The 16152-nt window shown below is 42.1% G+C and overlaps 1 long non-coding RNA gene across 1 annotated transcript; it reads right to left on the bottom strand.

Moving 5' to 3' along the window:
- Nucleotides 1-4549: 4549 nt before the first annotated feature.
- Nucleotides 4550-6963, bottom strand: LOC106576485 (uncharacterized). Its single transcript, XR_001321949.2, has 2 exons — nucleotides 6278-6963; nucleotides 4550-5401 (listed from the first exon to the last, which is right to left on the bottom strand). It is a non-coding gene; the product is annotated as an uncharacterized lncRNA (long non-coding RNA).
- Nucleotides 6964-16152: the final 9189 nt, after the last annotated feature.

Below are 16152 nucleotides of genomic sequence, written 5' to 3'. Positions count from 1 at the left end.
CAGGCAGGAGGGTAGGTGGGTTGATGAGTGACTGATGATTAACCTTTAACCTGTAAGTGAAGAAAATAGATAATTCCTCCACTGACAGTACTCTGTTCCCACGGCAATAGAAACTATTTGAGCATTCTAAGGAGTTGACATGTGCGGACATCGCTCTCCTCTTCACTCACAGAGACTGGGCTGATAGTGTAGAGAGGCAGGCTGAAGGGGTAGCTGGGAGTTTCTGCTATGCAAAGCCCTCTGCCTCCACATACACTTAGGCCTAGATTCTATCAAGTCAAGCTTTAAGCGATGATAGCCGGCGCCCTCATAGCTGATGTTTTGGTGGTGTCGGAGGTGGAACTGCTGTCTTCATTTTTATGAAGCCACACCCACCCCACTCATGTTAGAAAATCAAGTGTAGACTGTAGAAATAATGATCAGCCTAATCATTAAACTAAATCAGGAGGATTTCTATCAGCCTAATGGAGGTGTATAGTGGCTTGCAAAAGTATTCACCCCCCTTGGCATTTTTCCTATTTTGTTGACTTAGAACCTGGAATTAAAATAGATTTTTTTTGGGGGGGGTTGTATCATTTGATTTACACAAAATGCCTACCACTTTGAAGATGCTAAGTATTTTTTAATGTGAAACAAACAAGAAATAAGACAAAAAACGGAAAACTTGAGCGTGCATAACTATTCACGCCCCCAAAGTCAATACTTTGTAGAGCCACATTTTACAGCAATTACAGCTGCAAGTCTCTTTGGGTATGTCTCTATAAGCTTGGCACATCTAGCCACTGGGATTTTTGCCCATTCTTCAAGGCAAAACTGCTCCAGCTCCTTCAAGTTGGATGGGTTCTGCTGGTGTACACAATCTTTAAGTCATACCAGAGATTCTCAATTGGATTAAGGTCTGGGCTTTGACTAGGCCATTCCAAGACATTAAAATGTTTCCCCTTAAACCACTCGAGTGTTGCTTTAGCAGTATGCTTAGGGTCATTGTCCTGCTGGAAGGTGAACCTCCGTCCCAGTCTCAAATCTCTGGAAGACTGAAACAAGTTTCCCCTCAAGAATTACCCTGTATTTATCATTCTTTCAAGTCGGACCAGTTTCAAAGTCCCTGCCGATTAAAAACATCCCCACAGCATGATGCTGCCACCACCATGCTTCACTGTGGGAACTGAACGGCACCTCCGTACCTTCAGGCTCTGATCAGTCCCTACACCCAAAGAAGGGCACTGCGTTCATCCACCTCTGGCCTGCTCGCCTCCCTACCTCTGCGGAAGCACAGTTCCCGCTCAGCCCAGTCAAAACTGTTCGCTGCTCTGGCACCCCAATGGTGGAACAAGCTCCCTCACGACGCCAGGACAGCGGAGTCAATCACCACCTTCCGGAGACACCTGAAACCCCACCTCTTTAAGGAATACCTGGGATAGGATTAAGTAATCCTTCTAACCCTCCCCCTACCCTCCCCCCCCAAAAAAGATATAGATGTACTATTGTAAATTGGTTGTTCCACTGGATATCATATGGTGAATGCACCAATTTGTAAGTCGCTCTGGATAAGAGCATCTGCTAAATGACGTAAATGTGTTCTCGGGGCGATGAGAGGTGTTGGGATTGCGCCAAACATGCGTTTTCCTTGATGGCCAAAAAGCAAAATTTTTGTCTGATCTGACCAGAGTACCTTCTTCCATACATTTGGTGAGTCTCCCACATGCCTTTTGGTGAACACCAAATGTGTTTGCTTATTTTTTTTCTTTAAGCAATGGCTTTTTTTCTGGCGACTCTTCAGTAAAGCCCAGCTCTGTGGAGTGTACGGCTTAAAGTGATCCTATGGACAGATACTCCAATCTCCGCAGCTCCTTCAGGGTTATCTTTGGTCTCTTTGTTGCCTCTCTGATTAATGCCCTTTTTGCCTGGTCTGTGAGTTTTGGTGGGCGGCCCGCTCCTGGCAGGTTTGTTGTGGTGCTATATTCTTAAACATTTTTAAAAGGACCATTCACTGTTATGACTGCAGGGAACCAGACCCCAGGACCACTCAGTGTTATGACTTAGGGGACCGGACCCCAGGACGAGGAATGATGATGTGGGCCGGAAATAGGAATGAATGAATGAATGAATGACACAGGCAGGAAGACAACAGGAAAAGAATCACTTGTAATGTTGCCAATGCTCCGATGAAAGAAGCAACCATAACTGTTAATTAACACAGGAGTCACTGTCTCCTATTGGTGTTGGAGGTATTTTTTATTTTTTATTCAGTCAGTTAAGAATACATTTTTATTTACAATGATGGCCTACCCCGGTCAAACCCGGATAACTGTGCGCCGCCCTATGGGTCTCCCAATCACGGCTGCATGTGACACAGCCTGGATTCGAACCAGGGACTGTAGGGACGCCTCTATCACTGAGATGCAGTTCCTTAGACTGCTGTGCCACTCCAGAGCCCCAAGGTTAATAACTGTTGCCCCTCTAAATACAGTACTATCTTCATATTACCTACAGGACAGTAGAAAAGGGCATGTTTAGGCCCATTGAAGAGAAAATAATCATGAAAATCACCAGACCTTGTATTGTTGTTATTTTATTGTGTTACTTTATTCTATTTTTTACTTTAGTTTATTTAGTAAATATTTTCTTAACTCTATTTCATGAACTGCATTGTTGGTTAAGGGCTTGTAAGTAAGCATTTCACAGTAAGGTCTACACCTGTTGTATTCGGTGCATGTGACAAATAAAATTTGATTTGATCAGACGCAGGTACTAGCAGACAGGATGTAGTTTTATTGGCCTGGCACAGACATGTGGGTGTCAGCATTCACCCATAAAGGCACCAGATTAAATGACATAATTATCTTCACCTGTTTGGAATAGAAACAGTTGTTGTTTCTGTTATTGTTTTTGTAGGGGATATCCTGTTTTCATAAAACCCACATTTCTTAGGGCAAACGTTTGCTCCGATTTCGCCATGGTGAAGGAGTTTTGGTTTGGTATTCTAAAAAGAACATTGTGATCTTATCTTACATAACCTCCCGAACCATCTGTCTGTGTCCCAAAAGGCACCCTATTCCCTACATAGTGCACTACTTTTGACCAGAGCCTCATATGTTCTAGTGCACTATGTAGGGAATAGGGTGCCATTTGGGATGGGAGCTGTGCATGTTTACGTGAGCTATGTTGACAATGTGTGCTCAATTCTATTTCCACATCTGCTATTGTTTAGCTGAAGCGTCTTCTGAATAAATGATATCACCTTAGAGGTATTCTTTAAAAGATGCTCCAGTTTAGCAATGATATTACACTACACACACATGTGGTTGTGCCCAGAGGACATCCTATATTTCTGATTGATTGTTATGAAATCTAATTGGGTTGGTATCTACTAGAGGAAAGTCTCACGACCTTGTAACACTACATTTCTGTCCCTCTGTGTGTTTCTCTCTCTCTCCCTCCTTCTCTACCTCCCTTCAACTCTCCATCCTTCTCCACCTCCCTCCAACTCTCCATCCTTCTCTACCTCCCTCCTCCATCTCTCCCTGACATCCAATGACCTTGCACCTCAGTGTGTTCCATATAAAGCCATGTATGGTGCATGTGTGGATAACTTCTCCCTCTCTATACATGCATGATGTCAACCACTGAACCACCTGAGAGTTGAGGAAATTACAGAATGTAAAAGATAGGCAACAACTCAACCAGGGTCAAACAGTGCTCAGTGCAAGGCTGCTGTCATTCCACATACAGCACTCTTGTCCATTCACACTCATACTGTATCAGTGATGCAAACCATCTGTCTGCGAGCTGCGACGACATATCCCGTGTGGCTCAGTTGGTAGAGCATGGTGTTTGCAACGCCAGGGTTGTGGGTTCGATTCCCACGGGGGACCAGTATGGGGAATTTCTTTTCATGAAATGTATGCATTAACTACTGTAAGTTGCTCTGGATAAGAGCGTCTGCTAAATTACTAAAATGTAAATATTTTGGAGAACCTAAATATGCATGTATTTTCAGTATGCATGACCAAAAAAGTTTCAGAAAGAGGGATGTTGATGTTTTCAATTCCTGTTGTCCAGAATGACGGTCCGATATTGATTAATATCTGTTGTCCAGAATGGTATTGTATGCCTGACATCGTGTAGACTCCTAGAGCATGTCCAGATTTTCCAGATTGTCTTCAAATAACATACAGGGTGCTGGCACCAAATGAAATGGAAAGCCAAACAATTAATTCACTCCTTTCTGATTACCTGCGTCCAAAACACACTCATTGTTACGGCAGTCATATTTTCCATAGCACCTTGTCAATCATGCTAGGAAATGATTCGATTGTATACAATGATGAATTTCATGAAACAGTTGTCAAAGACAGCCTCCTATCCCAGATTGGCATAAATGTGTAAATAAACATGTCAAAATTAATTTAAAACATGAACACAGAAATGGATCGAATTTACATTTAAAAACATTTCTTACATTTTTGGAAGCGAGGGGCGGTTGGAGAATATTCATGCATACTGTACATCTCTCAATATATTTTACAAACAGACAATTCAATGTGTATCTTATTAATCTTATTTTATTTTAAAATCAAAGATACATACAACTCAATGTCTTAAGCATCGCATAAAACACCACAGTCGATGTATTTTAGTAGCAAATCAAAACCTTCGTAAAGGATTGTCACATTGTTATCTATTTTACTTGAGAGAATGTAAATCACTGGAACTGTTAATATCTATTCATTAACAATTTTACTGAATAAAAAATCTGAAATTTGACTTGGTAATCAAATGCACATTTTTGCTAACAATTGTTACTCTGCTTCCTAAGTGCAGATCAGAAAGCCGGTGAAGGTGGTATGGTGAGCCCCGTCATCATAGACCTGATGTTCTGCTTTAAGACGTGTGTAGACCTCTTCACCTTCCTCCAGCTGCAGGGTGACACCATTGGATCCACTGTCTTCTCCATCATGTGGTGTGCTATGGTCAGTCACAGTCACCATAACTTGTCCTCCTTTGTACAGGGACACTCTTCTATGTTTGGAGGTGAATCCAAAGGCAGTGTATCTGAAGTAGTAGATTCCACTCACCGGCGCCTTAAAGATGCCAGTCACCGGACTGTAAGCATTGCCAGTGTTGGTGAAGACATGCTTGTAGACCAGGGTGATGTCAGTATTGTATGGTCCTTTGGTTTCAGACAGTGAAGCTGAGAAGGCTACCTTCGGTCTCTCTCTGTTCTCTCTCTTCAGTTCCTCCACGGTGGCTCTCAGCTCTTGGAGTGCAGAACTCTGTTTCTCCACTGTGGCTCTCAGTGATAGCAGTAGGTCTTTCTGTTCCTCTACCTGGCACTCACTGGCTGTCAGGGTGGCTTCCACGACTGTTTTAGATAGAGACCTTCAGGAACAAGTTGACTCTAAAGGTAAAGGAGAAGAGTTGAGTCTGTGGTTGTGGTTGAGGTAACAGCTTTATGCAGAGTGCTCTGGGGTACAAGCAGTCACATCAAAATGCAAAGGCTAGTACAAATGGAAACTTCTTCGATCTTGAGGTTATATGCGTTGACTTAATTAAGTATGCATTCATCACTTCAGTGTCACAATTATGTAAATTCTCTGTCATAAAACATGAGTTTCGTGGAAACAGGATGAACTTCTGGTGACCGTTTTTCTGCCTATTAGGTAAAATGGTCTGTCTCTGTTGCATTGTGTCCTGTACATGTTCTGCATTTAGGGTAGAACAGACATTTTGGGGTTTTCTCATAAGGCCCATGATCTTCTTTCAAATCATCTGATCCTTAGCGCCAGAAAATACACAGTAACCTCGGCACACTATGAGCGGGTCGCCCTCCTCTGGGTTGACTTTAGCCCATAGACACCCTCCCTACGACTCCTACCAATGCACTCAGTACCTATAGTTGGGTTTCAGGCTAGGTTCCTTTATACCAGCCACATGGGTCCCCAATAAACGAATTAACCAGATGTTAATAAATCCTCAATCAATCCAGTCTATTTCAGAAAGAGTAAAACGACATGCACTTGTATGACTCTTTGATGACACAGGGTTTCAGAACAATAAAGCGAGTTTATTTAAAATTCCAGAAACAGGCATAATTAATCCCAGATCAATCATTCACAAATCAATGATAAGCAAACATTTACAGTAAATTAAGTTGATAGACAACCTTCAGCGCACTTAACTATGCCCTTCTTGGGGTGTACCAATAAAATATTTTTGGTCTGTTACAATTTTATAAGACACACACTATTTAATAACAAGAAAAACGGTTTCTTACCTTCTACAACTCTATAAACAGAGTCTGATCAGTCCGTCAGACGTCTTCTAGAAACTAACCGCTAACTTACCACACCTCTATCAATGAGGTACCATTAAGGATTCCTCCTAGAATTTTACTTTAACTGAGTATAATGCAAATTTAAATATGAGTATAATAAAAATCGAAATATATTGTAGGCTAAAAAGCCGCAGCAAAAAAAATCTTCCAGCAGTCCACAGGCTCTTCTGGCAAGCTCAAAGAGAGTACTCCCTTTCAAAAATCATGGCTCTTTTATACCCTCTGTTCTTCTTTCTGCTAACTCATCGTGAATAACACCTGCTCCAATGATGTGTTCAGTGGTTGACATCTAATGTGCCCATCATTCTAAAAATATGCTTTTTCCACCCACTCAACTCCCACCTGATTCTCAGCTAAGCAGGAAGTCCATCCACTTCAAACCCTAACCGTTTTAACCTGAGGATTTCCAGATCAAGCTAACATCCTTAATGTACCTTATTAACAACTTTTAAAACATTCATTTTTAAACATTACCATTCCCCACTTGGCCCCCCAAAATTCTATTTAATCAATTTTGAATTCAGGCTGTAACAACAACATGTTGAGTACGAATACTTTCTCAAGGCACTGTATATCTTTTAGCAAGAATTTTGGAATCAGTGGCTGCTTATTGCATCTGTCATGGAGCAAATTACCACACTGTGTTTGTGCTAACGTTGAGCACACAATTATGACCTTCAGTACTTTTTTTATTTCTAATAAGTAACCCAACAGCCTCTATTCACTTTCAAGTCATTTTATTGTCCCGATACTGTACATGCACATTGTGATAACCACAAATGTGATACCATAAATCCATTGCATTCTTGGGTAATAAAATACCATAAGACCCTTGTGATGTGTTATCAGGAATGCTCTGGTTGGGGTGTAGGGTTTGAGCATAACCTTAAGGTAGGGAGGGGCAGATCTCAGATAATGGAAATATAGATCATGTATTGGAAATGGAGTAAGCAATAAGCATATCTTTAGTTGTTATACACTAGTTGTTGTTACCTCTGAATCACTCTCTGACATGATGCTGTCATGAGGCACACAATGTGACCTTACCTTCAAATAAGTAACCCAGTGCCTCGACAAACTCCTGTCTCGGAGGTCTACGGACAATTCCTTCGACCTCATTGCTTGGTTTTTGCTGTGGAATCTTATATAAACAGGTGTGTGCCTTTCCAAATCATGTCCAATCAATTTAATTTGCCACAGTTGAACTCCAATCAAGTTGTAGAAACATCTCAAGGATGATCAATGGAAACAGGATGCACCTGAGCTCAATTTCGAGTCTCATAGCAAAGAGTCTGAACACTTATGCAAATAAGGTATTTCTGTTTTTTCCTTTTTTTCTTGTGGAAATTCTTACACAGGGACAAGTCAATCTTATATGAATCATTGTTTATTGTCAGCGCGCAGGAGAGGTTCCAACAATCTTGATGCACGGTGCATCACTATGGTGGCAGACAAGTCATATTTGCATGATTTAGCTCATTCAAAATGAATTCATCATTAACGTTTGCTTCATTCATGTGACCGACCAACGCTGGGTCATGCATGTGACAGACCAATGCCTCACAAGGCTTCTTCTCTCTAAGCTGAGACCTTGAAACTGAGATATTGCTTTCTGAAAACAAGGCTCTGGGCGGACTGCCAAATTGCAGATACTGATAGTGAGGATTCGTCAGTAATTTCCATGAACACAGAAATTGGTTTATAGAAAAGCAAACAGAGAACACAGAAATGTATAAATAGAAAAGCACCAACATAACATTTTCCATCACATATAGTGTATATATATATATTTTTCACTTTGTCGTTATGGGGTATTGTGTGTAGATTGATGAGGAATGTTTTTTTTTATCCCTTTTAGAATAAGGCTGTAATGTAATAAAATGTGGGAAAAGTGAACGGTCTGAATCATTTCCGAATGCACTGTAAGTGGCTTTTTATCTGATGTTCTGAAGACATTTAAATTTAGCATTTCTAGTATATTTACATTTTTGTAATCCAACAGACGCTCTTATCCAGAATGACTTACACAACCACATATCACAGTCATAGTAAAGTAAAACATTTCCTCAATAAAGCAGCTATCAGCAAAGTCAGTTGTAGTGTTCACATAGAGTGGGGTTAGAAATTATTGACACCCTTGACAAAGATGAGCAGAAATGACTGTATAAAATACAGAGCTGTATATATATATATATATATATATATAGATATATATATATTTTTTTTTAATTATTATATTATTTTATACTAATACAATTGCAGAGAGAAAGACATTTTGTAATGACAAGTAATACTTTTTTCTGAAAGGTAGGGGTCAAAATTATTGACAGCCCTGTTTTCAGTACCTTTCAATACCTCACCTTGCGAGGATAAATGTTTTATGAGTTAGAGAACACATTGGGAGGGATCTTAGACCATTCCTCCATACAGAATCCATCCAGATCCTTCATCTGAGCTTATGGACTGCCCTCTTCAATTCAAACCACAGGTTTGAGGTGGCCATTACAAAATGTTGATTTTGTGGCCAATTAACAATTTCTTTGTGGATTTTTGTGTGCTTGGGGTTAGTGTCTTGCTGGAAGACCAACTTGCGGACAAGTTTCAGCCTCCTGGCAGAGGCAAACAGGTATTTGGCAAAAAATCTCCTGGTACTGTATAAAGTTCATGTTGCTGTAGACCTTAACAGGGGCCCAGGACCTGTGGAAGCAAAATATCCCCATAACATAAAGATCCACCACCACATTTTACAGTAGGTATGGGGTTCTTTTCTGCTCAGTCATTCTCATTTTGACGCCAAACCCATCACTGGTGTGGCTGGCCAAAGAGCTCTATTTTCAGTACATACTAAATAAATACACTCAGCATATCAGAGAAAGGAACAAGGGAGGAGAAACCACTGTCCTCTCTTTTTTCATAGCTATACATCTCCTATTGTCAGTACTAAATGTTCTAGCAACAGAAAACAAGTGTCTTTGCTATCAGATTTTTTTGTTTAAGGCTCAATGGGGACTGCATTTGTTTTTGGTTTAGAGCGGAGTGTTCTTGCAGCTATCAGAGAATGGAAATAGAGTAGGCATACCTTTAGTTGTTGTTACCCATTGGTTGCTGTGACCTCTGAATCACTGTCTAACATGATGCTGTCATGAGGCACACAATATGACCACCCATACTTTTTATCTTTAAATAAGTAACCCAACAGCTTATAATAACTTCTAATCAGTTTGTGTATCCAATCTGATACATGTACATTACCTTTGGAAAGTATTCAGATCCCTTGACTTACATTCTGACTTACATAACATTCTGTTATGTTACAGCCTTATTCTAAAATGGATTAAAAATACATTTAAAAAATCCTCAGAAATCTACACACAATACCCCATAATGAAGAAGCAAAAACAGGTTTGTAGAAATGTTAGCAAATTTATAAAAAATAAAAACAGGTACCTATTTACATAAGTATTCAGACCCTTTGCTATGAGACTCAAAATTGAGTTCAGATGTATCCTGTTTCCATTGATCATCCTTGAGATGTTTCTACAACTTGATTGGAGTCCACCTGTGGTAAATTCAATTGATTGGACATGATTTGAAAAGGCACACACCTGTCTATATAAGGTCCCACGGTTGATGTCAGAGCAAAAACCAAGCCATGAGGTCGAATGAATTGTCCGCAGAGCTCCGAGACAGGATTGTGTCGAGGCACAGATCTGGGGAAGGGTACCAAAACAATTTTTGCAGCATTGAAGGTCCCCAAGAACACAGTGGCCTCCATCATTCTTAAATGGAAGAAGTTTGGAACCACAAAGACTCTTCCTAGAGCTGGCCGCCCGGCCAAACTGAGCAATCGGGGGAGAAGGGCCTTGGTCAGGGAAGCCTTGGTCAGGGAACCTGATGGTCACTCTGACAGAGCTCCAGAGTTCCTCTGTGGAGATGGCAGAACCTTCCAGAAGGACAACCATCTCTGCAGCACTCCACCAATCAGGCCTTTATAGCAGTGGCCAGACGGAAGCCACTCCTCAGTAAAAGGCACACGACAGCGTGCTTGGAGTTTGCCAAAAGGCACCTAAAGACTCTCAGACCATAAGAAACAAGATTCTCTGGTCTGATGAAACAAAGATTGAACTCTTTGGTCTGAATCCAAGTGTCACTTCTGGAAGAAACCTGGCACCATCCCTGCGGTGAAGTATGGTAGTGGCAGCATCATGCTGTGGCAATGTTTTTCAGTGGCAGGGACTGGGAGACTAGTCAGGATCGAGGTAAAGATGAACGGAGCAAAGTGCAGAGAGATCCTTGATGAAAACCTGCTCCAGAGCGCTCAGGACCTCACACTGGGGCGAAGGTTCACCTTCCAACAGGACAACGACCCTAAGCACACAGCCAAGACAACGGTGGAGTGGCTTTGGGACAAGTCTCTGAATGTCCTTGAGAGGCCCAGCCAGAGCCCGGACTTGAACCCGATCGAACATCTCTGAAAATAGTTGTGCAGCAACGATCTCAATCCAACCTGACAGAGCTTGAGAGGATCTGCAGGGAAAAATGGAAGAGAAACTCCCCCAAATACAGGTGTGCCAAGCTTGTAGCGTCATACCCAAGACTCAAGGCTGTAATCGCTGCCAAAGGTGCTTCAACAAAGTACTGAGTAAAGGGTATGAATACTTATGTAAATGTCCTATTTCAGGTTACATTTATTTTTAAATTAGCGAATATTTTGAAAAACCTGTTTTTGGGCTATTGTTTGTAGATTGATGAGGGGGGAAAAAATGTTGTAATAAATTTTAGAATAAGACTAACATAACATAATGTGGAAAAAGTGAAGGGGTCTGAATACATTCCGAATGCACTGTACTATATACATTTTACGGACACGGTATATTTTACAATAGTTATATTTTGTTTGTTTCTAGTCCCATCCTTCAGCTCCACTCAACCCCCTCCCATCTATCTCGGAACACCATCCAGTTTCGATTTATATTTGCCATATATTTTTCAACAGTGCTTTGATGTTTCACAAATGTTCTGAACCTTTCTATTCTCATAGATTCTACATATTATAAAATCAAATTAATCATTTTTGCTAAGAGTATTATTATATTATTGATCGATTGACTATGACTTTTTAAATCACCCAGCAGTGTTATCTGCAGAGGGGGACATAACATATTTACTGCATTTCTACACAATCTAATATGACCCATGGACCTTCTAGCCATCTTAGAACATCAGAAGTAAGCAAAACTGCCCACAGTCTTCAAGCTTGGTAAGAGATTATTTAAAATGTTTAAGTGATTGATAAGACTGAACTAGATCCATGATAATTCAATTATTGTGTTGCAATAAAGATGCAAAACAATAATATTGTGTCGCATCTTTAACCAATAGCCTAACAAATGAACAACTCTTACAAATAAAGATTGTCTTTAAGACATCCTCTATATCAGCCAGACTGCCAAGCCAAACCGAGCCGCCTACACGCCCGACCCCCACCAGTCTAGTCAATAACTCAACTCTCTCCCCAACACAACTTCCTTCCCACCTTTTTATGTCTCAAGGGAAAGGTTTGGAAAACAAAAGTTGAATGAAAACACACATACACCTACACATTAACAGACAGAAACAGTATAACCTCCATGTAATTCATATCATAGGCCTAATAGTACTAGAGAGTACTTGCACACAATATAGCTGGGTCACCCCGTCCTGCCCCTAGGGGTCCACGGCCCTGTAGCGCCCCAACCCAACACACCCCACTAAGCTTTAGGATCTTAGTGAAATGTTCATTATTGGTTTCAGGTGTGTTAGGCCAAGGCCAGACTGACAACAGTACAGCAGACCCCCAGGGCCAGGACTGAGCAGCCCAGCAGCTAGGGATTGCCTAATTCTCCCCTGACATGGGCCTGTTTTCAATACAGACTCCTTTTGTTGTACAGTATTCCATATAAGGCATCCAGACCTTATGAAAGTTGCACAGTATACCCTTCATCTTAAAACAAATCTAGTGATACTGTACACAACTTGACATTTCTTCCATACATTGTGGGAGGATAACCAACCTTCCAATTAATGGCAATGCATTTATTAGCCACTACAAATGCTAGGTTACACAGTTTCTTCTGATAACAGTCTCCAGTATCAACATTTCCAAGCAAACAAAAACAGGGAGAAGAGACAATCTGTGGACATGCTGAGATAAAAGAACATACTCTTTGCCAGAATTCAGCCAGCCTTCACAAGACTAGAACATATGCTAATATGTCCCCTTTTGTGCTTTACACCTCCAACAGAATAATACAATTTCTGAGTGCATGATATTCAGTTTCACTGACATATAAACTCAGAAAAAAAGAAGTGTCCTCTCACTGTCAACTGCGTTTTATTTTCAGCAAACTTAACATAACAAAATATTTGTATGAACATAACAAGATTCAACAACTGAGACATAAACTGAACAAGTTCCACAGACATGTGACTAACAGAAATGGAATAATGTGTCCCTGAACAAAGGTAGGGTCAAAATCAAAAGTAACAGTCAGTATCTGGTGTGGTCACCAGCTACATTAACTACTGCAGTGCACCTCATCCTCATGGACTGCACCAGATTTGCCAGTTCTTGCTGTGAGATGTTACCCCACTCTTCCACCAAGGCACCTGCAAGTTCCCAGACATTTCTGGGGGGAATGGCCCTATCTCTCACCCTCTGATCCAACAGGTCCCAGACGTGCTCAATGGGATTGAGATCTGGGCTCTTCGCTGGCCATGGCAGAACACTGACATTCCTGTCTTGCAGGAAATCATGCACAGAACAAGCAGTATGGCTGGTGGCATTGTCATGCTGGAGGGTCATGTCAGGATGAGCCTGCAGGAAGGGTACCACATGAGGGAGGAGGATGTCTTTCCTGTAACGCACAGCGTTGAGATTGAAGGCAATGACAACAAGCTCAGTCCGATGATGCTGTGACACACCGCCCCAGACCATGACGGACCCTCCACCTCCAAATCGATCTCTCTTCAGAGTACAGGCCTCGGTGTAACGCTCATTCCTTCAACGATAAACGCGAATCCGACCATCACCCCTGGTGAGACAAAACCGCGACTCGTCAGTGAAGAGCACTTTTTGCCAGTCCTGTCAGGTCCAGCGATGGTGGGTTTGTGCCCATAGGCGACATTGTTGCCAGTCATGTCTGGTGAGGACCTGCCTTACAACAGGCCTAGAGGCCCTCAGTCCAGCCTCTCTCAGCCTATTGCGGACAGTCTAAGCACTGATGGAGAGATTGTACCACATCTGCAGTCCTCATGCCTCCTTGCAGCATGCCTAAGGAACATTCACTCAGATGAGCAGAGACCCTCGGCATCTTTCTTTTCCGTGCGAAATACAACTACCCACAATTAACAACCCCAAACACATACCTATATATAGGACTCTCAATCAGAGGAAAATAGAAACACCTGCCTCCAATTGAGAGTCCACACCCAAACCTAAACATAGAAAAACTAAACTAGACAGAACGTAGAAAATACAACCTAGAATATACCCAACACCCAGAACTAACAAATCACACACCCTAAACACAACCAACCACCCCGAACCAACCAAAACAAATACCCTCTGCCACGTCCTGACCAAACTACAATACAAATAATACCTAAACTGGTCAGGACGTGACACTGTAGCTTTAAGGATAAGCTGCTTTCCTCTAGCTACTGTAGGTCTACCCATCAATTCAAAATTGAACTTTGTATCATTCACTGAATATACTGCAAGATTCACCTGAGCTCCGTAGACTGGTCTTCCCTTGCTGACTGACCATGCTGGGACCCCTGTCACCATCTGATCCTGCTAAGACATGATGACCATAGTGTTGTGTACTGACTGCATTAGAGGGCTGCATTCCTGTAGGATGCAAGCTGGACCTGGGTCCTGACAGAGATCATTGCAGCACAGTCTGCATTTTTCATTGGGACTAGTTCTTGCGAGTGGGAGAAGGACAGAAAGCCAGCAGAGGATGAAGAAATCGGTCCTGCGCAAACCTGTACTGTGCACCATGACAGTGAATCAACGTTACAGCTGTTTATTACTGTGTCAGTGTGAAAACATGCCAAATTTTTTCAGTCTCCTGAAGTGGAATGGGCATTGTCATGCCCTTTTCACGACGGTCTTGGTGTTTTTGGACCATGATAGTTCTTAGTGATGTGGACACCAAGGAACTTGAAGCTCTCGACCCGCTCCACTACAGCCCCGCTGATATGAATGGGGTTGTGCTCGGCCCTCCTTTTCCTGTAGTCTACGATCAGCTCCTTTGTCTTGCTCATGTGCAGGGGAGGTTGTTGTGCTGGCACCACACTGCCAGGACTCTGACCTCCTCCCTATAGGCTGTCTCATTGTTTGGCGGTGATTAGGCCGACTACTGTTGTGTCAGCAAACTTAATGATGGTGTTGGCGTCGTGCGTGGCCATGCAGTCATGGGTGAACAGGGTGTACAGGAGGGGACTAAGCACACACCCCTGAGGGGCCCTGTGTTGAGTGTCAGTGTGGCAGATGTGTTGTTGCCTACCCTTACCATCTGGGTGCAGCCCGGCAGGAATTCCAGGACCCAGTTGCAGAGGGAGGTGTTCAGTCCTAGGTTCTTTAGCTTAGGACTGAGCTGTAGTCAATGAACAGCATTCTCACGTAGGTATTCCATTTATCCACGTGGGAAAGTGCACTGTGGAATGCAATAGAGATTGCATCATCTGTGGATCTGTTGGGGCGGTATGCAAATTGGAGTGGGTCCGGGCTCTCTGGGATGATGGTGTTGATGTGAGCCACGAACAGCCTTTCATGGCTACGGGGCGGTAGGCATTTGGGCAGGTTACCTTGGCATTCTTGGGCACAAGACTATGGTGGTCTGCTTGAAACATGTAGGTATTACAGAATGGGTCAGGGAGAGGTTGAAAATGTCAGTCAAGACACTTGCCAGCTGGTCAGCGCATGTTCTGAGTATGTGTCCTGGAATTCTGTCTGGCTCTGCAGCCTATTGAATGTTAACCAGTTTGAAGGTCTTACTCACATCGGCCACGAAGAGCGTGATCACACAGTCGTCGGAACATTGCTCTCTTTTCATTTATAAAACTCTTTCACAAACACTCCCGCTGTACCTCACATCATTAATAACCTTTAGACGTACGAGTTACCACAACCAGGCTCAGTGATAGCTTACTCAGGAAATTCCTTTGGTCTGTACAGAGTTAGGTAAATAAGCTTTTTGCACTTTACTTGTGGAACAATCTCCAAAATTCTCTAAAACATGATCTTTTGATGCCTCTAGGACAGGGCTCTCCAAACCTGTTCCTGGAGCGCTACCGTCCTGTAGGTTTCCGCTCCAACCCTAATCTAGTGCACCTGATTCTAATAAATAGCTGGTTGATAAACTGATTGAGATTAGTTACAACTGGGGTTGGATTGAAAACCTACAGGACTGTAGCTCTCCAGGAACAGGGTTGGAGAGCCCTTCTCTAGGACAATTCAGACTGCTGATTGAGGACCTATTTACTAAAGAATGTGTTTTATTTGTTATGCTTGTGTGGCTTCAGAAAGTATTCACAACCCGTGACTATTTCCACATTTTGTTTTGTTACAGCCTGATTGTAAAATTGATTAAATTGTATGTTTTTTGTCACTGGCCTAAACACAATACCCATAACATCAAAGTGGAATTATGTTTTTTGAAGGTTTTAAGAATTAATTAATAATGAAAAGCTGAAATGTCTTGAGTCAATAAGTATTCCATTTCTTTGTTATGGCAAGCCTACATAAATTCAGGAGTAGAAATGTGCTT

The sequence above is a fragment of the Salmo salar genome, chromosome ssa17 (genome assembly GCF_905237065.1).
Source record: "Salmo salar chromosome ssa17, Ssal_v3.1, whole genome shotgun sequence".
In the NCBI taxonomy this organism is placed as follows: Eukaryota; Metazoa; Chordata; class Actinopteri; order Salmoniformes; family Salmonidae; genus Salmo; species Salmo salar.
The sequence above is the reverse complement of the archived record's forward strand: the minus strand, read 5'-3'. Positions and strand labels throughout refer to the sequence as shown.